General features: G+C 36.3%; 1 protein-coding gene across 1 annotated transcript in view; it reads left to right on the forward strand.

Annotated features, from left to right (window-relative positions):
- METTL15 (methyltransferase like 15) overlaps window positions 1-25,368 on the forward strand; it is a 376,873-nt gene that overhangs the window by 199,505 nt on the left and 152,000 nt on the right. The window lies entirely within an intron of this gene.

Below are 25,368 nucleotides of genomic sequence, written 5' to 3' on the forward strand. Positions count from 1 at the left end.
CGATTTTTCAGTATGATATGTGCCGTGTTTTCATATATTAGAAACTAAAAATGTAGAATTGCTCTAATAGCTCTCACAGAGAGTGTTTCACAAAACTTATATTTAAAGTCAATTGTGTTTATTTTAATAATAGCCCAGAATGCTTTTGATAAATAAAAATCTGTCATCATTTGAATCCTGCAACTTTAAATTGGGCTATTCAAAATATTCAAAGTCTATTTGAAATGGAAAAGTATGTTATCTCTTCCAGATACTAAAATCAATGCTTTTATTTACAAATAGTAATTGTAATTGTAAAATGTTTATTCAGGTGAAGTTCACGTGGCAGAGGATTCTTTAACAAATTAATGAAATTGATTCAGTATTCACATAACTTTTTATACATTAATATGCACTTCTAATTTATTCAGTTATGCAGCAAGTACTGAACTAGGCAAAGAAACAAAGGCGAGTAAAATACACATAGCCCATAGTATTAGTCCTGTGGAGTTTATAGTCTAGCCAAGAAGAGCAATGGTAGTTAAATGATCATAAATATTAGTATAAAATTGACAAAGCGGTAAGGGCTATAAAGAAGTAGTACAAGGTACCATAAGTAAATCTAGTAGGGATTTCATCTACTGAAGGAAACCAGGTCTGACAACATGGTGCTTGATTTGTGACTTGAAGAATGAATAAGTGATAATTAGTAAAAGGATACATGGGCATGTTTATTAAAGGTGCATGTAAATGATTGTTTTCTTAAGTAGTTTCCCTTGAAGTCATATTTATACTATTAATTTGCTCAGTAAACTATTTATTCAAATACAGGAAAAATTCATCTTCTCAATTATGATTACAAACTCTAAGTTGGTGAATCCAATGAATAAAATATCAGCATAACTATATGGGCAAAAGATAAGAATTAAATATTTGAATTTACCTCAGACTTACTTTATCTACCTCTGTAATATTTAGCTTTAGTTCCCAAGTTTGTTTACCACTTGTAATTTACAGACTTTATTCAGATCTGAACAATTCTGCAGTGAAATCAGAATTAGAAAATATTCTAGGGAACAGTATGCTCAAATTAGAAACAAATGAAAGTACCTAGCTTAATCTCCTCAGTCCTTCCTGAAGAATTTAAGTTCCTCTTTGTATGTACGTCATATTTGTGAATGAGAATGATTCCCAAAGGTAAGTGCCCATCTGAGTATCTGATCAGAATATAAAAGATCGCATCTAACATTCAACAATGATTCACCTATTTCATCAATCATTTTTGGATGCTATATAATACAGGAATCTTTTCATTAATGTTAAATGGAAATTGACTGCCCTGGGTTGGATGGCATCCTTCCAAACTTCATGTCCTTTCCAAAACCTCATAATGTGACCTTATGTGGAAATATGGCTATTGCAGATGTAAGTAGTTAAGAGGAGGTCATACTGGAGCAGGGAAGGCCCTTAATCCAATAGGTCTGTGTCATTATAAGAAGAGGAGAAGAGAGAGACACAGGGAAGAATGCCACATGAAGGTAGAGGCAGAAATTGAAGTGATACATCTACAAGCCAAGGGACACCAAGAATTGCTGGCAACCATAAGAAGCTAGGAGAGAAGCATGGAATAGATTCTCCCTCATAGACTTTAGTAGGAACTAATAACTCTGCTGACACCTTGGTTTCAGACTTCCAAGCTCCAGAACAGTGACAGAATAAATTTCTGCTATTTTATGCCAGCCAATCTGTGGTAATTTATTACGGCAGCCCTAAGGAACTAATACTCTGACCCAAAAAAAAAAAAATCTTGAAAAATATTCATGAAGAAAAAATCGTTCTTCAATAAACACAAAATCGGTTTCAAAATGTTGTAGTGTAAAAATATATTAGCTTTTTTTCTATAATTAGGCTGTTTGCCACAATCATTCTTACCTGACTCTTAGTTTTAGTTGTAGGATGCATAATAAAATACATGAATGAGTTTCAAATTGTTAACTCTGGAGAATGGTTTAGGGAAATTCATACAATACATATAGAAAATAAAACAGATTATTGAAATGAATACATTTTAGTACATTTTATTGGAAAAGTACATTACTTTTCCAGTAAAATATAAGCTATATAAAACAAACAGTTGTTTTACATTTCAGAATCTTTGTATCAACTGCTCTCTACCAATCATTTTAATATAACATCCATCCCATTGTGTAGGACATCAGTTAACAGGTTTTAGTTCATTGCTTATTAAGAAATGAAATTTAATAACTGCACACCATTTTTAATTGATATCCCTATTTTGTATATTCATTTCATTTTAACAATTAAATGTTAGTTATGTAACCTTTTTGAAATTTCTAGGGTAATTTTTTGGGGGTAATTTTTGGGCTATATCATATCTATATATTTTTTTCTATTTCATGTAATATGTGATATCTATTTTTTTTTCTATTTCATGTAATATGTCATATATGGTTTGTGCTTAACTTCATTTATATTGAACTATGTTATGTTACAACCAATAGTTTATAAGAGAATACAGGGCTTCCCTGGTGGCACAGTAGTTAAGAGTCCGCCTGCCGATGCAGGGGACACGGGTACGTGCCCCGGGCCGGGAAGATCCCACATGCCGCAGAGCGGCTGGGCCCGTGAGCCATGGCCACTGAGCCTGCACGTCCGGAGCCTGTGCTCCACAACGGGAGAGGCCACAACAGTGAGAGGCCTGCGTACCGCTAAAAAAAAAAAAAAAGAATACAGTATGTCAAAGGGTTTTTTTTGAATTATTGAATGTTATTTTTTTATACGGCAGGGTCTTATTAGTTATCCATTGTATACATATTAGTGTACATACGTGAATCCCAATCTCTCAGTTCATCACACCACCATCACCACCACCACCACCCCCGCCGATTTCCCTGCTTGGTGTCCATACGTTTGTTCTCTACATCTGTGTCTCAATTTCTGCCATGCAAACCAGTTCATCTGTACCGTTTTTCTAGGTTCCACATATATGTGTTAACATACGATATTTATTTTTCTCTTTCTGACTTACTCTATATGACAGTCTGTAGGTCCATTCACATCTCTACAAATGACCCAATTTTGTTCCTTTTTATGGCTGAGTAATATTCCATTGTATATATTTACCACATCTTCTTTATCCATTCATCTGCCTGTCGATGGGCATTTAGGTTGCTTCCATGCCCTGGCTACTGTAAATAGTGCTGCAATGAACATTGAGGTGCACGTGTCTTTTTGAATTATGGTTTCCTCTGGGTATGAGCCCAATAGTGGGATTGCTGGGTCATATGGTAATTCTATTTTTACTTTTTTAAGGAACCTCCATACTCTTCTCCATAGTGACTGTATCAATTTACATTCCCACCAACAGTCCAAGGGGGGTCCCTTTTCTCCACACCCTCGCCAGCATTCATTGTTTGTAGATTTTCTGATGATGTACATTCTAACTGCTTTGGGGTGATACCTCATTGTAGTTTTGATTTGTATTTCTCTGATAATTAGTGATGTTGAGCAGCTTTTCATGTGCTTCTTGGCCATCTGTATGTCTTCTTTGGAGAAATGTCTATTTAGGTCTTTGGCCCATTTTTGTATTTGTTTGTTTTTTTAATATTGAGCTGCATGAGCTGTTTATATACTATGGAGATTAATCCTTTGTCCATTGATTCATTTGCAAATATTTTCTCCCATTCTGAGGGTTCTCTTTTCGTATTGTTTGTATTTTCCTTTGCTTTGCAAAATCTATTAAGTTTCATTAGGTCTCATTTGTTTATTTTTGGTTTTATTTCCATTTCTCTAGGAGGTGGGTCAAAAAGGATCTTGCTGTGATTTATGTCACAGAGCGTTCTGCCTGTTTTCCTCTAAGAGTTTGATAGTTTCTGGCCTTACGTCTAGGTCTTTAATCCATTTTGAGTTTATTTTTGTGTATGGTGTTAGGGAATGTTCTAATTTCATTCTTTTACATGTAGCTGTCCAGTTTTCCCAGCACCACTTATTGAAGAGACTGTCTTTTCTCCATTGTATATCCTTGCCTCCTTTGTCATAGATTAGTTGGCCATGGGTGCGTGGGTTTATCTCTGGGCTTTCTATCCTGTTCCATTGATCTATGTTTCTCTTTTTGTGCCAGTACCATATTGTCTTGATTGCTATAGCTTTCTCGTATTGTCTGAAGTCAGGGAGTCTGATTTCTCCAGCCCCATTTTTTTCCCGCAAGACTGCTTTGGCTATACGGGGTCTTTTGTGTCTCCATACAAATTTTAAGATTTTTTTGTTCTAGTTCTGTAAAAAATGCCATTGGTAATTTGATAGGGGTTGCATTGAGTCTGTAGATTGCTCTGGGTAGTATAGTCATTTTCACAGTATTGATTCTTCCAATCCAAGAACATGGTACGTCTCTCCATCTGTTTGTATCATCTTTAATTTCTTTCATCAGTGTCTTATAGTTTTCTGCATGCAGGTCTTTTGTCTCCTTAGGTGGGTTTATTCCTCGGTATTTTATTCTTTTTGTTGCAATGGTAAATGGGAGTGTTCCCTGAATTTCCGTTTCAGATTTTTCATCATTAGTGTATAGGAAGGCAAGAGATTTCTGTGCATTAATTTTGTATCCTGCAACTTTATCAAATTCATTGATTTATGTAATTTTCTTTTTTTGTAGTATCTTTGTCTGGTTTTGGTATCAGGGTGTTGGTGGCCTCATAGAATAAGTTTGGGAGTGTTCCTTCCTCTGCAACTTTTTGGAAGAGTTTGAGAAGAATGGATGTTAGCTGTTCTCTAAATGTTTGATAGAATTCACCTGTGAATCCATCTGGTCCTGTATTTTTGTTTGTTGGAAGATTTTTAATCACAGTTTCAATCTCATTACTTGTGATTGGTCTGTTCATATTTTCTATTTCTTCCTGGTTCAGTCTTTGAAAGTTATACCTTTTAAGAATTTGTCCGTTTCTTCCAGGTTGTCCATTTTATTGGCATAGAGTTGCTTGTAGTAGTCTCTTAGGATGCTTTGTATTTCTGCAGTGTCTGTTGTAACTTCTCCTTCTTCATTTCTGTTGTATTGATTTGAGTCCTCTCCCTCTTTTTCTTGATGAGTCTGGCTAATGGTTTATCAATTTGTTTATCTTCTCAAAGAACCAACTTTTAGCTTTATTGATCTTTGCTATTTGTTTTCTTTGTTTCTATTTCATTTATTTCTGCTCTGATCTTTATGATTTCTTTCCTTGTGCAAACTTTGGGTTTTCTTTGTTCTTCTTTCTCTACTTCCTTTAAGTGTAAGGTTAGATTGTTTATTTGAGATTTTTCTTGTTTCTTGAGGTAGGCTTGTATTGCTGTAAACTTCTGTCTTAGAACTGCTTTTTCTGTGCCCCATAGGTTTTGGATCATCATGTTTTCATTGTCATTTGTCTCTAGGTATTTTTTGATTTCCATTTTGATTTCTTCAGTGATCTCTTGGTCATTTAGTAATGTATTGTTTAGCCTCCATGTGTTTGTGTTTGTTACATTTTTTTCCCTATAATTGATAATCTCATAGTGTTGTGGTCAGAAAAGATGCTTAATATGATTTCAGTTTTCTTAAATTTACTGAGGCTTGATTTGTGACCCAAGATGTGATCTATCCTGGAGAATGTTCTGTGCGCACTTGAGAAGAAAGTGTAATCAGCTGTTTTTGGATGGAATGTACTATAGTAGTTAAGTCTCTCTGGTCTATTGTGTCATTTAAAGCTTGTGTTTCCTTATTTATTTTCATTTTGGATGATCTGTCCATTGGTGATAGTTGGGTGTTAAAGTCCCCTACTATGACTGTGCTACTGTCGATTTCCCCTTTTATGGTTGTTAGCATTTGCCTTATGTATTGAGATGCTCCTATCTTGGGTTCAGATGTATTTATAATTGTTACATCTTCTTTTGGAATTGATCCCTTGATCATTATGTAGTGTCCCTCCTTGTCTCTTGTAACATTCTTTATTTTAAAGTATATTTTATGTGATATGAATATTGCTACTCCAGCTTTCTTTTGATTTCCATTTGCATGGAATATCTTTTTCCATCCCCTCACTTTCAGTCTGTATGTGTCCCTAGGTCTGAAGTTGGTCTCTTGTAGACAGCATATGAATGGGTCTTGTTTTTGTATCCATTCAGGAAGCCTGTGTCTTTTGGTTGGAGCATTTAATCCATTCACGTTTAAGGTAATTATCGATATGTATGTTCCTCTTACCATTTCTTAATAGTTTTGGGTTTGTTTTGTAGGTCCTTTTCTCCTCTTGTGTTTCCCACTTAGAGAAGTTCCTTTAGCATTTTTTGTAGAGCTGGTTTGGTGGCACTGAATTCTCTTAGCTTTTGCTTGTCTGTAAAGCTTTTGATTTCTCCATCCAATCTGATTGAGATCCTTGCTGGCTTGAGTAATCTTGGTTGCAGGTTCTTCCCTTTCATCACTTTAATTATGTCATGCCACTCCCTTCTGGCTTGTAGAGTTTCTGCTGGGAAATCAGCTGTTAACCTTATGGGAGTTTCCTTGTATGTTATTTGTCGTTTTTCCGTTGCTGCTTTCAATAATTTTTCTATTTCTTTAATTTTTGCCAGTTTGATTACTATGTGTCTTGGTGTGTTTCTCTTTGGGTTTGTCCTGTATGGGACTCTCTGCGCTTCCTGGACTTGGGTGGCTATTTCCTTTCCCATATTAGGGAAGTTTTCGACTATAATCTCTTCAAATATTTTCTCTGGTCATTTCCCTCTCTCTTCTCCTTCTGGGACCCCTATAATGTGAATGTTGTTGTGTTTAATGTTGTCCCAGAGGTCTCTTTGGCTGTCTTCCTTTCTTTTCATTCTTTTTTCTTTATTCTGTTCTGCAGCAGTGAATTCCACCATTCTATCTTCCAGGTCACTTATCCATTCTTCTGCCTCAGTTAGTCTGCTATTTATTCCTTCTAGTGTATTTTTCATTTCAGTTATTGTAGTGTTCATCTCTTTTTGTTTGTTTGTTCATCTCTGTTTCTTCTAGGTCTTTGTTAAACATTTCTTGCATCTTCTCAATCTTTGCTTCCATTCTTTTTTCCGAGATCCTGGATCATCTTCACTATCATTATTCTGAATTCCTTTTCTGGAATGTTGCCTATCTCCACTTCATTTAATTGTTTTTCTAGGGTTTTACCTCTTTCCTTCATCTGGTACATATCCCTGTGCCTTTTCATCTTGTCTATCTTTCTGTGAATGTGGTTTTTGTTTCACAGGCTGCAGGATTGTAGTTATTCTTGCTTCTGCTGTCTGCCCTCTGGTGGATGAGGCTATCTCAGAGGCTTGTGCAAGTTTCCTGATGGGAGGGACTGGTGGTGGGTAGAGCTGACTGTTGCTCTTGTGGGCAGAGCTCAGTAAAACTTTAATCCACTTGTCTGCTAATGGATAGGGCTGTGTTCCCTCCCTGTTGGTTGTTTGGCCTGAGGCGATCCAACACTGAAGCCTACCCGGGCTCTTTGATGGGGCTATTGACAGACTCTGGGAGGGCTCACGCCAAGGAGTACTTCCCCGAACTTCTGCTGTCAGTGTCCTTGTTCTCACGGTGAGACACAGCCACCCCCAGCCTCTGCAGGAGACCCTCCAACACTAGCTGATAGGTTTGGTTCAGTCTCCTATGGGGTCACTGCTCCTGCCCCTGGGTCCTGATGAGCACACTACTGTGTGTGCTCTCCAAAGTGGAGTCTGTGTCCCCCAGTCCTGTCGAAGTCCTGCAATCAAATCCCACTAGCCTTCAAAGTCTGATTCTCTAGGAATTCCTCCTCCCGTTGCCAGACCCCCAGGTTAGGAAATCTGACGTGGGTCTCAGAACCTTAAATCCAGTGGGTGGACTTCTGTGGTATAAGTGTTCTCCAGTTGGTGAGTTACCAACCCAGCAGTTATGGGATTTGATTTTATTGTGATTGCACCCCTCCTACCATCTCATTGTGGCTTGTCCTTTGTCTTTGGATGTGGGGTATCTTTTTTGGTAAGTTCTAGTGTCTTCTTGTCGATGATTGTTCAGCAGTTAGTTGTGATTCCGGAGCTCTTGCAAGAGGGAGTGAGAGCACGTCCTTCTACTCCGCCATCTTGAACCAATCTCTGTAACTAGCTTTTTGAGATTAACTAAAATCTCTTCAAATTCTCTTGCAAATTGTTGAAAATCGTATTTTCTTTAATGTTTGCAGAGTATTACATATCTTCAGAGGTTTATAAAATTCCTTATTCTAATTTCTGTTTTTAAATGAGAAGCAGAGATAGTCATGTATTTATACTGTAGAATTTTTTTAAATTTCATTTGAAATCTTATTCAAAAAGTATGAGACAGTTCTTAATGGAAAATTCAAAATGTACAACAGATACAAAATTTATAGCAGCACTTTCATTTGGTTAAAGAAGATAAATACTTGGATATGTTCATTCAATAAGTATAGATTAAAGCCTGACCATTTAGGAAGAAATCAAAAACACCTTTCTCAATTCTTTTCTTCTTTTTATACTCCTTCCCTTTCCCTCTCTCTTTTTACATGTGAATTTCTTATGCCATTGGAGATGACATTCATTTATATTTCACATTTACTCTAGAAAAAGAAATATTATGCAATATTAGCATGTACTCTCACAAACTAAGAACTACATGTTAGATTCTCAGTAATGGGTAAGGATTAACTAAAAATTGCTTCTGGTTAAAATCTGTAATTTTTATTTTAATGTATTTTTCTATTGCGTTTTCTTGAGTGCTGCAGTATTCTGATAGATTTTTTTGTGTCTAAACAACATTCCATAATAGAAAGAGATAAGTACTAAAATGTGAAGGGAATTTTTTGAGGTTCTTGACAAATATAAATTTAATGACAGAAATCCTGATTGGAGATAAATTTTTCTCAGAAACACAATGCCATATATTCAATGTTGAATGAAGTATGGTTTGTAAAACTCAGCGTGATATTCTAAAGAAGCTAGATGATATAACAAGCATAACAATTTTTATATTATTTTCTCAAATTTCATCTGTTTATAGCTACTATTCACAAGTAATATTTGGTAACACACAGCGTCATATGCAGGAATACTAAGAGATAGTTTAAATCTAATTTAAAAAATTTTTTTTAACATCTTTATTGGAGTATAATTGCTTTACAATGGTGTGTTAGTTTGTGCTCTGTAACAAAGTGCATGAGCTATACACATACACACTTCCCATATCTCTTCCCTCTTGTGTCTCCCTCCCTCCCACCCTCCCTATCCCACTCCTCTAGGTGGTCACAAACCACCGAGCTGATCTCCCTGTACTATACGGCTGCTTCCCACTAGCTATCTATTTTACGTTTGGTAGTGTATATATGTCCATGCCATTCTCTCACTTTGTCACAGCTTACCCTTCCCCTTCCCCATATCCTCAGGTCCATTCTCTAGTAGGTCTGTGTCTTTATTCCTATCTTATCCGTAGGTTCTTCAAGACCTTTTTTTTCTTTTTCTTAGATTCCATGTGTCAGCATACAGTATTTGTTTTTCTCTTTCTGACTTACTTCACTCTGTATGACAGACTCTAGGTCCATCCACCTCACTAAAAATATCTCAATTTCGTTTCTTTTTATGCCTGAGTAATATTCCATTGTATATATGTGCCACATCTTCTTTATCCATTCATTCAATGATAGACACTTAGGTTGCTTCCATGTCCTGGCTATTGTAAATAGAGCTGCAATGAACATTTTGGTACACGACTCTTTTTGAATTATGGTTTTCTCAGGGTATACGTACAGTACTGGGATTGCTGGGTTGTATGATAGTTCTATTTTTAGTATTTTAAGGAACCTCCATACTGTTCTCCATAGTGGCTGTAACAATTGACATTCCCATCAGCAGTGCAAGAGTATTCCCTTTTCTCCGCACCCTCTCCAGCATTTATTGTTTCTAGATTTTTTGATGATGGCCATTCTGACCAGTGTGAGATGATATCTCATTGTAGTTTTGATTTGCATTTCTCTAATGATTAATGATGTTGAGCATTCTTTCATGTGTTTGTTGGCAGTCTGTATATCTACTTTGGAGAAATGTCTATTTAGGTCTTCTGCCCATTTTTGGATTGGGTTTTTTTTTTTTTTTTTTTTTTGTTATTGAGCTGCATGAGCTGCTTGTAAATCTTGGAGATTAATCCTTTGTCAGTTGCTTCATTTGCAAATATTTTCTCCCACTCTGAGGTTTGTCTTCTGGTCTTGTTTCCTTTGCTGTGCAAAAGCTTTTAAGTTTCATTAGGTCCCATTTGTTTATTTTTGTTTTTATTTCCATTTCTCTAGGAGGTGGGTAGAAAAGGATCTTGCTTTGATGTATATCATATAGTGTTCTGCCTATGTTTTCCTCTAAGATCTAAGAGTTTGATAGTGTCTGGCCTTACATTTAGGCCTTTAATCCATTTTTAGTTTATTTTTGTGTATGGTGTTAGGGAGTGTTCTAATTTCATACTTTTATATGTACTTGTCCAATTTTCCCATCACCAGTTATTTAAGAGGCTGTCTTTTCTCCAGTGTGTATTCTTGCATCCTTTATTAAAGATAAAGTGACCATATGTGCGTGGGTTTATCTCTGGGCTTTCTATCCTAGTCCATTGATCTATATTTCTGTTTTTGTGCCAGTACTGTCTTGATTATTGTAGCTTTGTAGTATAGTCTGAAGTCAGGGAGCCTGATTCCTCCAGCTCCATTTTTTGTTCTCAGGATTGCTTTGGCTATTCGGGGTCTTTGTGAAATTTTTTTTTCCAGGTCTGTGAAAAATGCCAGTGGTAGTTCGATAGGGATTGCATTGAGTCTGTAGATTGCTTTGGTAGTAGAATCATTTTCACAATGTTGATTCTTCGAATCCAAGAACATGGTATATCTCTCCATCTATTTGTATCATCTTTAATTTCTTTTAGCAGTATCTTAGAATTTTCTGCATGCAGGTCTTTTGTCTCCTTAGGTAGGTTCATCCCTAGATATTTTATTCTTTTTTGTTGCAATGGTAAATGGGAGTGTTTTCTTAATTTCGCTTTCAAATTATTCATCATTAGTGTATTGAAATGCCAGAGAATTCTGTGCATTAATTTTGTATCTTGCTATTTTACCAAATTCATTGATTAGTTCCAGTAGTTTTCTGGTAGCATCTTTAGCATTCTCTATGTAGAGTATCATGTCATCTGCAAACAGTGGCAGCTTTACTTATTCTTTTCCAATTTGGATTCCTTTTATTTCTTTTCTAATTGCTGTGGCTAAAACTTCCAAAACTATGTTGAATAATAGTGGTGAGAGGGTTTCCCTGGTGGCGCAGTGGTTGGGAGTCCGCCTGCTGATGCAGGGGACACGGGTTCGTGCCGCGGTCTGGGAGGATCCCACATGCCACGAAGTGGCTGGGCCCGTGAGCCATGGCCGCTGAGCCTGTGCGTCCGGAGCCTGTGCTCCACAACGGGAGAGGCCACAGAAGTGAGAGGCCCGCGTACTGCAAAAAAAAAAAAAATTAAAAAATAAAAATAAAAAGTGTTGAGAGTGGGCAACCTTGTGTTCTTCCTGATCTCAGTGGAAATGGTTTCAGTTTTTCACCATTGAGGATGGTGTTGGCTGTGGGTTTGTCATATATGGCCTTTATTATGTTGAGGAAAGTTCCCTCTATGCCTACTTTCTGCAGGGTTTTTGTCAGAAATTCGTGTTGAATTTTTCGAAAGCTTTCTCTGCATCTATTGAGATGATCATATGGTTTTTCTCCTTCAATTTGTTAATATGGTGTATCACGTTGATTGATTTGCATATATTGAAGAGTCCTTGCATTCCTGGAATAAACCCCACTTGATCATGGTGTATGATCCTTTTAATGTGCTGTTGGATTCTGTTTACTAGTATTTTGTTGAGGATTTTTGCATCTATGTTCATCAGTGATATTGGCCTGTAGTTTTCTTTCTTTGTGACAGCTTTGTCTGGTTTTGGTATCAGGGTGATGGTGGCCTTGTAGAATGAGTTTGGGAGTGTTCCTCCCTCTGCTATATTTTGGAAGAGTTTGAGAAGGGTAGGTGTTAGCTCTTCTCTAAATGTTTGATAGAATTCGCCTGTGAAGCCATCTGGTCCTGGAGTTTTGTTTGTTGGAAGATTTATAATCACAGTTTCAATTTCAGTGCTTGTGATTGGTCTGTTCATATTTTCTTTTTCTTCCTGGTTCAGTCTTGGCATGTTGTGCATTTCTAAGAATTTGTCCATTTCTTCCAGGTTGTGCATTTTATTGGCATATGGTTGATTGTGGTAATCTCTCATGATCCTTTGTATTTATGCAGTGTCAGTTGTTATTTCTCCTTTTTCACTTCTAGTTCTGTTGATTTGAGTCTTCTCCCTTTTTTTCTTGATGAGTCTGGCTAATGGTTTATCAATTTTGTTTATCTTTTCAAAGAACCATCTTTTAGTTTTATTGATCTTTGCTATCATTTCCTTCATTTCTTTTTCATTTATTTCTGATCTGATTTTTATGATTTCTTTCCTTCTGCTAACTTTGGGGTTTTTTGTTCTTCTTTCTCTAATTGCTTTAGGTGCAAGTTTAGGTTGTTTATTCGAGATGTTTCCTGTTTCTTAAGGTAGGATTGTATTGCTATAAACTTCCCTCTTAGAACTGCTTTTGCTGCATCCCATAGGTTTTGGGTCGTCGTGTCTCCATTGTCATTTGTTTCTAGGTATTTTTTGATTTCTTCTTTGATTTCTTCAGTGATCACTTGGTTAATGAGTAGTGTATTGTTTAGCCTCGATGTGTTTGTATTTTTTACAGATCTTTTCCTGTAATTGATATCTAGTCTCATAGTGTAATGGTTGGAAAAGATACTTGATGCCATTTCAATTTTCTTAAATTTACCAAGGCTTGATTTGTTACCCAAGATATGATCCATGATGCTCAAGAATGTTCCATGAGCACTTGAGAAAAATGTGTATTCTGTTGTTTTTGGATGGAATGTCCTATAAATTTCAGTTAAGTCCATGTTGTTTAATGTATCATTTAAAGCTTGTGTTTCCTTATTTATTTTCATTTTGGATGATCTGTCCATTGGTGAAAGTGGGGTGTTAAAGTCCCCTACTATGATTGTGTTACTGACAATTTCCCCTTTTATGGCTGTTAGTATTTGCCTTATGTATTGAGGTGCTCCTATGTTGGTTGCATAAATATTTACAATTGTTATATCTTCTTCTTGGATCGATCCCTTGATCATTATGCAGTGACCTTCTTTGTCTCTTCTAATAGTCTTTATTTTTAAGTCTATTTTGTCTGATATGAGAATTGCTACTCCAGCTTTCTTTTGGTTTCCATTTGCATGAAATATCTTTTTCCGTCCCCTCACTTTCAGTCTGTATGTGTCTCTAGGTCTGAAGTGGGTCTCTTGTAGACAGTAAATATATGGGGCTTGTTTTTGTAACCATTCAGCCAATCTGTGACTTTTGGTGGGAGCATTTAGTCCGTTTACATTTAAGGTAATTATCAATATGTATGTTCCTATTCCCATTTTCTTAATTGTTTTGGGTTTGTTATTGTAGGTCTTTTCCTTCTCTTGTGTTTCTTGCCTAGAGAAGTTCCTTTAGCAGTTGTTGTAGAGCTGGTTTGGTGGTGCTGAACTCTCTCAGCTTTTGCTTGTCTGTAAAGATTTTAATTTCTCCATCAAATCTGAATGAGATCCTTGCTGGGTAGAGTAATCTTGGTTGCAGGTTTTTCTCCTTCATCACTTTAAATATGTCCTGCCAGCCCTTTCTGGCTTGCAGAGTTTCTGCTGAAAGATCAGCTGTTAACCTTATGGGGATTCCCATGTGTGTTATTTGTTGTTTTTCCCTTGCTGCTTTTAATATGTTTTCTTTGTATTTAATTTTTGATAGTTTGATATGTTTTTTGGCGTGTTTCTCCTTGGATTTATCCTGTATGGGACTCTCTGTGCTTCCTGGACTTGATTAACTATTTCCTTTCCCATATTAGTGAAGTTTTCAACTATAATCTCTTCAAATATTTTCTCAATCCCTTTCTTTTTCTCTTTTTCTGGGACCCCTGTAATTCGAATGTTGGTGCATTTAATATTGTCCCAGTGGTCTCTGAGACTGTCATCAGTTCTTTTCATTCTTTTTTCATTTCTTTTTTGGGTGCTGCAGTATTCTGATACATTTTTTGTGTCTAAACAACATTCCATAATAGAAAGAGATAAGTATTAAAATGTAAAGGGAATTTTGTGAGGTTCTTGACAAATATAAATTTAATGACAGAAATCCTGATTAGAGATAAATTTTTCTCAGAACCACAATGCCCTATGTTCAATGTTGAATGAAGTATGGTTTGTAAAACTCAGCATGATATTCTAAAGAAGCTATATTGTATAACAAGCATAACTATTTTTATATTATTTTCTCAAATTTCATCTGTTTATAGCTAATATTCCCAACTAATATTTGGTAACACAGAGCGTGATCTGCAGGAATACTAAGAGATAGTTTAAATGTAAATTTTTTTTGTCTTGTTACAGCCTAAATTTTCAAAAGCATTAAAACTTCAATAGAATTAATTAATGCGAGATGCAGTGATGATATTTCATAATACTTATCATTTAGGTGAACCTTATAATTCTTCACAGACGTTTTGGCCACCTCACTCTCTTCTCACATAATTTACCAAGATTGTTAGACATCAAAGTAAAGAAATAAAATGTAATGCTCTGTTATGCAAAGTAGAAGTTTGCCTTTTTGGTAATGTAACATCTCCTTAGGCAATTCTTTACCTTAAATACAGGGTATTTAAGGACAGATTTTCTGCCATTAGCATATGCCCTATTAAATATATCACTGCCCAGATGTTAGAATACAAAGCTGAAATCAAACAAGAGGACATGCTCCATTTCTGATTCTTGAGTAATAGCTTCTGTTCATTAAACTCTATCTTTATGCTTGGCCAGTAATACTTGTCTGCCGTGCAGAAGGTGAGGATCTGTATTGTTAAACAATCAAATGGTATGATTCCTCATTCTTTCACGTGGAAAAGCATTATCATCCAACTCTTATAAGTGCTAAATTGAGGGGAAGGTTGTATAGCCTTGTAAATAAAACCATTGGCTTTGGAGTCAGAAAAACAAGCTCGAATTCCAGGTTTGAATATATTAGCTGAATAGCTCTGTAGTATCCTGAATCCTCATTTATTTCACGTTAAAATGAGTACAGTATTGGTAATTTCTCATCAGGTTACTATGAATCAAATAGGAAATAGTAAATATTTATGAGTTAACTGAAAGTCATAATTACCACAATGTAACTCACATTTCTGGACACCATGGTTAAGGAGGTATGTACTTTTTTCCTGGTAGTTTTAAATGCACCTCTGCATCACTAGCAGTAGTTGATTGGGTTTATAATCGGTTTATTATTTGGGAATTTTATTCCTATTTATTATTTGTTTAACATCCGCAGTGTTTGCTATACCTTGACAAGGCCTATAAAACACACAGTCATTGCCCTTGTGGAGTTTCCATTTATAAGAAAACAAACTGGGAAGAAACGAACCAGTTGCTCAAGGTATTTGACATTCATTTAGGTCAGAGAATGTTATTTGTCCTACACTTACATATCAGTAAGTGTCCAACCTAAGTGGTCCTTTTAGTAAGGTTCTCCAAAATACATTTTGAGGAGGGAAAATGAGTATTTTATGACAGATGGAAGATTTCTAAAGGAGTATTTAAGAAGTTTCCTATTTCTGCACTCTAAAGTCAATGTGGAGAGACTAAAGGACCAATAAAGTGTGTATGTTGCAGGTGTTCAGGGGAAAATAACATGAAAGGTAAATAGACAGTTCACACTTAGAATGAGCTGATGATCTTCTCTTGCAGCACCACTGAAACATATATTATTAGAACTGGATCTATGTAATTCCCACCCACTTACCTTTGTCTCAGAATTTATAAATCTCTTACTTTATCTCCATTTTGTACTGCTGTTTCTCATCAGAGAGCTTATCCTGACTCCTTTTCTTTCTGTCTTCTCTAGGACTTAGTTCAGTCAATTTTCTTGCCCTCTTCAGTCTTGAATCCAATCTCCACTGGTATCTTTCCTTCAGTCTACAAACATATTCAAAAGTGAACCATGCTAAAAGCAAATCATAATAACTAAAATCTCTCCTTGACTCTGTTTTCCTTACCAAAATACCCCCCATCATTCTGTTTTCTTTCATATCTTGACCTCCTAAAGAAAGTCTCCAACTCTTCATCTATATTTCACTTATCCAATTCCAGTGTACTCTCTATAGAAACTATTCTCTTAAGTATTAATGGTGACCTCTTAATTACCAGGCCCTGTATCCTAATCTCCCTCTTCACTTTCCTGATCTCTTCAGCATTTGATAGTGTTCATCTATCATTCCATAAAAATCTGTTCTCCATTGTATTCTCCAAAATCACTCCTGTAGCTTTTTCTCTCTAACTCTGATTCCTTGACTAAATCCTCTTTCTCTGTCCCGTAAAGCCAGACCATGTCTCCTGTGAGTTGTTCACAAGGTATAGGTAGTTCTAGGGATGTGCATTTAGTGAAGGCAGTACTGTGAAAATTACTCCATGATCATCCATGGAGTAAATGAGAGATGAGTATCCTGCCAAGATAACAGACAGTGGAAATAACAGAGATTGGAGTCTTCCTGGAAGTTAAAATTGACATCAAATTAAGTAAGGTGTGTCCTGGACTTCCCTGGTGATGCAGTGGTTAAGAATCTGCCTGGAAATGCAGGCGACATGGGTTCAAGCCCTGACCTGGGAAGGTGCCACATACCGCTGAGCAACTAAGCCCATGCACCACAACTACTGAGCCTGCGCTCTAGAGCCTGTGAGCCACAACTACTGAGCCTGCATGTTCTACAACTACTGAAGCCCGTGCACCTAGAACCCGTGCTCCACAGCAAGAGAAGCCACCGCAATGAGAAGCCCGTGCACCACAATGAAAAGTAACCCCTGCTCGCCGCAACTAGAGAAGGTCTGTGTGCAGCAACAAAGACCCCACACAGCCAAAAATAAATAAATAAAATAATTTTTTTTTTAAAAAGTAAGGTGTGTACCAATAACCAGGACTTCAGCTTTGGTAATGGCAAACAATAATTTGGACCAACCATCCCATTCAGAACAACTAGAAAACCTAGAAAAGATTTTTTTAATAAGAATTCATTTTGAAAGCACCAGAGGGTTAATAAGGCAGTGAAAAATATCCAGGAGAAGAAGGAAACCCAAAGAGGTTAGCCCAGCATTTGTAGCTGCCAGTTGCCAATTCCAGAAGTGGCAGCTGAGAAACTAGACAGAACTTCTGATGACAGTCTTTAGGGAGTACAGGTAAACTCAAAGCCAACTGGACCTTGAAGGAACTGAAGCTCAGTTTCAAATTATCTTAGTCCTTGAATTGGATTAAATTGATCCTGGATGCTAGAGTCCCTAAATGCCTCATAAAAGCAATTTTAGATACTCTTTTGGGAAAAACAAATTCTTACACACAAATCATTTCAGTAATATTTCATATTTAGTGTCCATCACTAAGTCAGAAATTAGTCAGTCATGAAGAGACAAAGCATGATTTTTAAAAGAGAGAGAAATCCAGGTAATAAAACGCACTAGGGCAGGGGGGTATTCAGACAAATGCTATAAATATGTTCAAGGAAAATAAACTGGAAACTATAAAGAATAAAACAAAAATTATAGAACTGAAAAATATAGTACCCAAGCTTATGAACTCAGTGGACTGGTTTATGAGCAGATTATACACAGCTAAAGATAAATAGTGAACTAGAAGTTATTTCAGAAGGAAATATCCAGAATAAAGCATGGAGACAAAAAGAAAAAAAAAGAGTACAAGAGGCATTGGAGTTACAATGAGAAGTCTAATTCATGTGTAATTAGAATCCCAAAAGGAGAAATAAAATAGAACAGAAGCCACATTTGGATAGAGAATGGCTGAGAATGTCCCCAAATTGATGAAAGACATCAAGTTACAGTTTCAAGGACCCCCAAAACTTCCTAGGAACAGCATCTTAAAACCCACTGGAAGCCAAAATCATAGGCAATGCACATTCTCAGGGAATATCGCTCACATGATCTTTTGAGGGGAGGGGGTACTGATGGAATCCAGCAAACCAAAATACAAAACAAAATATCAGTTAAGGGAGAAGCTTTATAAAATATACTAGGATAAGCTTTGAATGCATGTAAATACAGAACTAAGAGTAAACAACCATGGGAATTATTGCTACGGATCAGAATGCAAACATAAGTCTTGAGAATGTAAAATTAACAGAACTCACCAAAAGTATGAGTTTAAGAGGTCTGTTACATTGATGTGTGTTTCAGTTTTTGTGCCAGTACCATGCTGTTTTTATTACTGTAGCTTTGTAGTATAGTCTGAAGTTAGGGAGTGTGATGCCTCCATCTTTGTTCTTTTTTCTCAAGATTGCCTTGGTCATTCAGGGTCTTTTGTGGTTCCATATAAGTGTTATGATTATTTGTTGTAGTTCTATGAAAAATATCGTGGGTATTTTGATAGAGATTGCATTAAATCTGTAGATTGCTTTGGGTACTCTGGACATTTTAACAATATTAATTCTTCCAATCCATTTCTTTCTATTGCTTTCAAATTGCTTCATCTCAACATCACTAATCATCAGAAAAATGCATATCAAAACCAGAATGAGATATCACCTCACACCTGTCAGAGTGGCTATCATAAAAAAGACCACAAATAACAAATGTTGGCAAGGATGTGAAAAAAAGAGAAGGTTTATACACTGTTAGTGGAAATGTAAATTAGTGCAGCCACTGTGAAAAACAGTATGGAGTTTTCTCAAAAAACTAAAAGTAAAGCTGCCATATGATCCAACAATGTCACTGCTGGTATATATCTGAAAAAAATGAAAACAATAATTCGAAAAAATATATGCACCCCAATGTTCATGGCAGCATTATTTACAATAGCCAAGATATGGACACAACCTAAGTGTCCACCAACAGAAGAATGGATAAAGAAGATGTGAGGTGGATATATAGATATGTGTGTGTATGTGTGTGTGTGTGTGTATGTGTATATATATATATATCACATGGAATATTACTATATATATTTATATATCACACATGGAATATTACTCAACCATGAAAAAGAATGAAATTGTGCCATTTGCAAAAGTGTGGTTGGACCTAGAGAGTACTATGCTTAGTGAAATATCATATAAAGACAAATACTATATGTTATCACTTATATGTGGAATATTAAAAATAAATATGTATATATAAAAACAGATGCACAAACATGGAGAACACACTAGTGATTATCAGTAGGGAGAGGAAATGAGGGAGGAGCAGGATAGGGATATGGGATTAAGAGATACAAACTACTATGTATAAAATAGATGAGCAACAAGGGTATATTGTACGGCACAGGGAAATATAGCCACTATTTTTAATAACTTTAAATGAAGTATCTATAAAAATATTGAATCACTATGTTGTACACCTGAAACTAATATAATATTGTAAATCAACTATACTTCAAATAAGTAAATATTAAAAATGAAAGAAAATGTACTACTGGAGAGGATTATTCAACTCATGGAACTTTCACTCAAACGATAGTAAACATCTTACATTTCTGCACAGTGCTGATATGGTAAGAAAAAAAGAATATGTCCTCTTCTTGGATTTACATATATGGTTTATGATTTTGCTTTTCTCTTTTTAATGGCACCATACCTACTTCTTCTGAATCTATAAATTATAGTTTTCACACAGAAATCTCTCTGATGATGATGAAAACCATGTTTAAGAGCCAGCCAGATGACTTTCGCATTTTCTGTTTTGTACATACATATGTGATTTTCATGGGGTAGGGAGGGGTTAGGGAGAAGGGGAAAAAAACAACTATCATGAATGTTGAACCTGTCTAGTTATTCTAGAATCTATCATTGTTCCTTTGAAGAAATTCAACATTTGCCTTTTACAACCAGAGAATAAACATCAGCTGCTAGAGGAAGCTATTGAATTTCAAAATCCCTTTGAAATGTCACGTTAACCTGTTTAACTTTCAGTCAGTTCTTTAAAGCACCAAACATTTCCTGATGACTCCCAGATCTAAGACTGCTTATATTTCTCTAACTTAAAAGTTTGTTTCCTTCACTTGCAAACGAACTGTGGTGAATGAATCAGCGCTGTTTAGACCTGGGAGAAGTGTATCACAGCTGCAATCTGTGTGCAATCGTTCTGCAGGTTAGTTCAATTTGTGAACATTGAACAGGGTCAAATGTAAAATCTGGTCATTTGACTAAAACTACATGGCTCTGGCCTTTTATTTAGCTCTCCATTAAATTTTAATCTTTCAAGCTGTATTTGTTTCACTTACTATCTTTTATTCTGAGATATGTAGAAATCAGACAACCATTAATTTATCATTTGACTCAGCGACATCTATTGAGTGTCTGTTTGCTAGGTGCTGGGGGTAAAAGTGAAAAGAAATGGTGTGCCCCTTGTCCTTGAAGAACCACATTATAGTATAAACTGAGACAGTTATGTAAGTTCTGAAAAGTTAGAATATAACAGGCTAAATACTATAATAGAGGTTAAAATTCTATAAGAACACAAAGGAATGACTAAATGAATGAAGTTTCTTCTTCCAGGCAGAACTGGATTTACAGTCAGCCCTTCATATCTGTGGGTTCTGTATCTGTATATTCAACCAACCTTGGGTCGAAAATATTTGGTAAAAATATAACCAGAAAGTTGTAAAAAGCAAAATTTGTATTTGCCTCATTCAGGAAACCACATAGTATTCACACTGTATTAGGTATTATAAGTAATCTAGAGATTATTTAAAGTATACAAGAGAATGTACAAATACTATGCCATTTTGTATAAGGAATTTGAGCATCCATAGATTTTGGTATCCGTGGGGGTCCTGGAACCAATCGCCCATGGATACCAAGGGATGTATAACTGATCCTTTTAGTGTGAGAGCAATAGGAATTGTGTGCTGAATCATCACCAGCTTTGTTTCCTGGGCCGTAATTGGCCTTTCCTTGTAATGTCATTAATAGTCTTCCTGCCTTACACTTATTGTTAGTTATACTTGTTCTTTGAACTTTATGAACTTTGATTTCCATGACCCGTGAATGCACATTATTGAGAAGACTAATATTCTTAGACATGGATGGCCACCTAACAGTAATTGTGGTATAACCTATCTGAATGAGCCATTTCATCCTAGAATTAGAATTCTTAATTTTTTGAAGCCATTGTCTTTTTTGAGAATCTAATTAAAATTAGAGTCTCTCTATATGAAAAAGCACATACACATTAATTTTGTATAATATCAAGGGGTTTATAAAACACCCTCATGTCTATGATGGGCTCCAGTTCAATGACTTTTGCACTAGAGAAACATCTCGATTCAAGCCACATTTCCCAAATCTGACCCTGTGACAGTCAAAGGATAAATGTTGACAATTTCTACCTATTAAACTCATTTGGCTTATTCATTCCTGATGCTTCAAGTTTCCTACTTTGTTTTAGAGGATTCCAATCTTGGCATCAACTAACCCGGGCAGTGTCCCAGTAAGGCTAATCTGGGCTCCTGTAGGAGTTTTGTGCTAGACACAAAGAATAGAAGGGATGAAATGATTTCTGAGGGTCTGAGTAGATCAAATACTCCAGACTAGTGCTGTCCGATAGAAATATAATGCAAGCCACCAATTTGAGCCACATTGTAATTTTAAATTTTGAGAAGCCACATTGAGAAAAGTAAAAGAGAATAATTGAAATTAATTTTAATAGTATAATCTAGTTAAACTAATATATCCAATATATTTTAACATATAATCAATATAAAAATAAGATAGTTTACATTCCTTTTTTTATATACTAAGTCCTTAAAATCCGGTATGTGTTTTACACTTACAGCACATCTCAATTTGGACTTGCTACATTTCAAGAATTATAGGTTCTTGAAAGCTATAGGTGTCTAGTAGCTACCATATTGGACAGCACAGTTTTAAATCTGGAATAAATGTCAATTTTTCTGTATATCTGGCTTTGTTATATCAGTGATCAGCTTTTCACCTTTCAAAAAACACTCTCTCCCATAATAACTATCTGGTAATAAATGAATAAACAGTTTCTTCTATTGTACTGTATCACACATGGAGGAGGATATAAGCCATACCCCCTGAAGTCATGCAGTGCAGTGATCCTGACAATGAAGAAGCTACATCTTTTCATTCCTCTTCTGTAATGGGCCAGTGGATTTCATGCAGCTACAGAACAGCCTTAAAAATAAAATAACCAAAACAGATCTTTGTACCCACATCCAAAATCAAGCAAATTCATTCTAACATCCTCTCTAAAAATTGTTTCAGCCTGACTATACCAGGGTTGCCGTTCAGATCAGCATTAAAAGTTGAGTGTGAATTCTGGGTAAATCGGTGCATTCCTGATGAGGAGCAAGTAACCACAGCATATATGAAACCAGGAATGGTGCTTATAATGAAAGATATTTAAAGTTAATGATTATTCTTTTAAAGGGGGATGGGGATTCTTCTCTCCCCATCCCCTTCACCACACAAAAAAATATTGCTATCTTATTCAGGTATTATAGAGCATTTACGTGAATAGTCTTGAAGACTAAATGCCAAAACTGCAGTTCATATGCAGCAGCAATTTTACAGAGACATCTTTAGCGTGATTCCTCAGTTAAACTACTTCTTATACGCATTTCATTTTTAGAATAACAGTTTTCTTGCCATCAAATGGAAAAACTTCCCCCCAAGTTTTCCAGGCACCATTTTTTTTTTTTTAATCCAATGAAGTGCTCTGTTGTGTTTTTAAATGGCATCGTTTGGAACAGACACATCATCCTTTGAGGAAAGGACACACTGTTAAGTTTGTTAAAAGCTATAATGGGCATCTTGAATCTTTTTCTCAGAGGTAAAAAAAACCCTCATGCTAGTAGTTAATAATCATTAATAAGAATTTTTTAAAATAATGGCTACAATATTGTAGTGTTAATTGCATTACTCACTGAAAGAAATGCAATGAGTCATTTTATAGTTGTTACTTATGCAATTTGGAGAACTTTTTAGGCACTTGATAAAGAATGAGAGGACTCCAAAGCGGGTAAGATGAGTCTAGAAAAATAATTTCCTTTCTTTAATAAGGTTTAGGAAATTTGCAGTTAAGAAGGCTAAAGCAACCTGAAAATGTAGCATGGATTCATAGTCTTTTCAAGCTCAACAGGACCTCAACAGGATCAGTTGATTTCAATTGTTCCCAACCTTTTCAAAATCAAAGACACTTGGGACTTCCCTGGTGGTGCAGTGGTAAAGAATCCGCCTGCCAATGCGTGGGACACGGGTTCGAGCCCTGGTCAGGGAAGATCCCACATGCTGCAGAGTGACTAAGCCCGTGTGCCACAACTACTGAGCCTGCGCTCTAGAGCCCGCGAGGCACAACAACTGAAGCCCACGCTCCTAGAGCCTGTGCTCCACAGCAGGAGAAGCCACTGCAATGAGAAGCCCATGCACCACAACAAAGAGTAGTCCCCACTCGCCGCAACTAGAGAAAGCCTGTGCGCAGCAACGAAGACCCAACGCAGCCAAAAATTTATTAAAAAAAAAAAATCAGACCCTTTTGCTATTCCTCATTACCAGCTTTTCCCACAACATGAACCTAATGTTTAAGGAAAAAAATGTGATTTTCTACCAAATATAAATAAAGTTTATTTCCCTATTAGTGTAAAGCATATACAATTACAAAGCAGCTTCTGCTGAGTGTAAAACAGTGTGTGTTACCATGATGGATCAAAATAATTCCAGAGAAAATGAACACAGTTATGTGATATCTAAGTTAGCCTCCACAGATGGACCAGACAAAACACAGAAGACTTAACTACATGAAGAAGCCAAAGCAAGTTGGTGCATTCTCCAGGATTAGTTGTCCATGTTTATTTACTGCAGACTGATAAATGTGCTCACAGCTCAGCTCAAAAATGCCAGATTCCTTAGTAACTAAAAGAATATTGATACTTCAAAAAGAACGAGGTGAAGTACTAAATGCTTGAATTTAAGCTCCTTTACACCTCTCCTTGTAATAACCTTCACCTCTTCTAACAGTTAAATCCTTTTCATCATCCAAAACTCAAATGTTCTGGCCATGAGAAGGCTGCCTCCTACTACAGGGAGCATAATTGACTAAGGGTCCAAGCTGCTGCTCTCTGAAGTTCATCCCTGCATTTGCACTGAGGCTGTGCCTACCGTGGGCTGCTTCCCACCAATAATTGAGTGAGGTAGGAATGCAAATACAGACCCATTTCTGAGAGATGGGGAGTACTTGACAGTCAGCTTTGACTGAAGGACTCACAAATGGCTCTGCTGAAACTTCCATCCAAACTTCCTTACCTCTCCTTACACAGGGTCAGACTTGCATCACAGTCTGATGGCTCTCCCAGACTTCTTCAGCTTCCTCCTTATTTCCTTTCATGCAGGTAGTTCTATTAATAAACTCCGTGCACATTTAATTCTGGCTTGGAGTCTACTTCTCAGAGGGCCTGGACGAATACATCAGCTCAAATGGCTCTTTCAATTTCTCAAACTGCATGTGCTCCTAACACTGTACAAAAGAAGAGGAAGTGGCCCATCATAATTTGGTCCCACATCATCTCCCCATCTGCCTTTACCATCTCTGTGTGTTCTAGGTACACCCAACTCACCACAGTGCTCAGCACTCTACACATTTGAAAATGTCTCCTATGCCTAAAATTACTTCCTCTGTAGTTATATAACAACTTCATTTTACCAGAGTACATGCATATCATCTCCTTTGGTAAACCTTCCCTGACATCTCCGAGCAGAATGTAGAGTGTCCTCCTCTTGCACCCATATTTTACTTACTTTAGCTTTCATCATCTTGGCATTTTTAAAGATGAGCCAGTTGTTTTTTAGAATATCTTATTTAATTTATTAACACTTATATTTTTATTTTTTATTTGGCCAGTTAGAGTCCCTTCAATTTTACTTCTGTGTTCTTTTGATACGCCCTCATCCTTCTTTGAGCATCTCCTTACTTTCTGTTACCAAAGATGTTCCAGGCTAATCACCTTCTTTCCCAGTTCCAGCCCTGGATTCAGTCATTTCTTCAAGGAGTCCTGTTCGTTTTACTATTTGAAGCCAAGATATGATCACTAGGTGCTCACTACTACTGGGATGCCACTGTTTCCAAGCCCTTTTAGCAGATGGCTAGGAACTACACATACGTTTATATTTATTTCTGTATCTATCTGTGATAACTATTTCTCACCTTGGTACATCCAATTCTAATCCAATGCCGGCTGGGTGTGTTCCAGTTTTATATTTTTCCATATC

Source organism: Monodon monoceros, unplaced genomic scaffold (genome assembly GCF_005190385.1).
Source record: "Monodon monoceros isolate NGI ecotype Baffin Bay Population unplaced genomic scaffold, NGI_Narwhal_1 Super_Scaffold_7, whole genome shotgun sequence".
Taxonomy (NCBI): domain Eukaryota; kingdom Metazoa; phylum Chordata; class Mammalia; order Artiodactyla; family Monodontidae; genus Monodon; species Monodon monoceros.